The 1,469-nt window shown below is 35.7% G+C and overlaps 1 protein-coding gene across 3 annotated transcripts in view; it reads right to left on the bottom strand.

The window, feature by feature from the left end:
• The window catches only part of SLC17A3 (solute carrier family 17 member 3), a 59,140-nt gene that overhangs the window by 28,964 nt on the left and 28,707 nt on the right, over positions 1–1,469 (bottom strand). The window lies entirely within an intron of this gene.

The following is a 1,469-nucleotide window of genomic DNA, read 5'->3' as shown; positions in this document are numbered from 1 at the left end:
ATACATATACATATATATATTGCTTAAAATTTTAAAAAAAGGAAGAAAACCCTAAGAAGTAGTTCTCCTCTAGCACGTCAGGTCGCCATGAGTCAGGGGCTTACTCCAGGGCAGCTAGCGCAATAACATCCTTATTTATATTTGAAAATCTTCCTTGGTCAGATGTGGTAATTAAATTGAATTTCCTTAGACCAAACAGTTACTTCCATTTCCTTATTACTGACTATAAGCTCTGATTGTAAAACCTAATCACACAGTGCTTGTAAGGAGCTTTAAAGGGGCATGGAGCCTGGCAGGCTGTGTGTCTAGCTTGTTTACTGGGTTTGCCTGTTCCTTGCCCTGTTGGTACCTGGTAGTTACCTGTTGAGTTGCCTTTTTCCCTCCTCAGCACCCACAATGGCAATCTCCTGTTTAATATCCACACTCCTTTCACATCTCCCTCATCCCCAATACAACTCAGGTTTCTTCCTTCAGAATCATCATTCCAGTGGTCTGTGTATGTAGATTGTCTTCTGAAAACAGTTCTCAGGGTCACTGAACTCTATTCTAAAGAAGACTAAGCTGAATCCATACTTTTTACCAAGTAGCATTATAGACTACAGCATATGAGAAATTTAAAAGCGATTTAACTATGGATGTGTATGATATGTGAATACTATACCAAGAAAACTGCTAAAATAAAAGAAACCAAACTTGACCAATGGTGACCATGGGTTAAGAAGGAAGAATTATTGTTTAGGGGGCATAGAGTTTATGTTAATGGTGGGGGAATAGTTTGGAAAAGGATATCAATATTGGTTGTAAAATACAAAGAGTACAACCAATGGCAATAAACTATATATATAGAAGTTGTTGAATTGGAGAATGTTTTGTTGTGTATATTTTTGCCACAATTGAAAAATTACATTAATAACAATGAGTACAAGGAAGAAGAAAAAGTTCTAGAATTTATTGCGGTGATATTGTACAACTCTTCTTGATATGATTGAACTATTAAATTGTAGGATATAGAGATGAAATACCAATAAAACAGTTTAAAAATTTTAAGTACGAAATGCAAAACCATATTCAAACCAAACTCATGGACATTGGGTTGATTCTAACTCATAGTGATCCAAGGATAAGCATGGGTGAATGTTCTTACAACCTTTCCACTAATAACTCAAATCCCAGAAGGCACACAGGAAAGAATGATCCATTGGATTATAGAAAGATACATTTTTGGTGAAGCCATTCTTTCTAAAAATATTTTTATTGGTACATACTTTGTGCATCCTATAATTTAATTGTTCAATCATAAGAAGAATTGCACAATCATCACCACAATCAATTTTAGACCATTTTCTTCTCCTCATGTCGTTAGTTCCCCATTCCCCCCTCCTCCCTTGCCGTCCCCCTAGGTAATTATTAATTCAGTTACTGTCTCTATCGATTTATCTACCTTGGGTTTCATACACAGAACATCAAAC

This window comes from Echinops telfairi, unplaced genomic scaffold (assembly GCF_000313985.2).
Source record: "Echinops telfairi isolate 266 unplaced genomic scaffold, ASM31398v2 ScPeMD7_5868;HRSCAF=6743_0, whole genome shotgun sequence".
NCBI classification, from domain to species: domain Eukaryota; kingdom Metazoa; phylum Chordata; class Mammalia; order Afrosoricida; family Tenrecidae; genus Echinops; species Echinops telfairi.
Note: the sequence above shows the minus strand (reverse complement) of the source record. Positions and strands in the feature narration are given on the sequence as shown.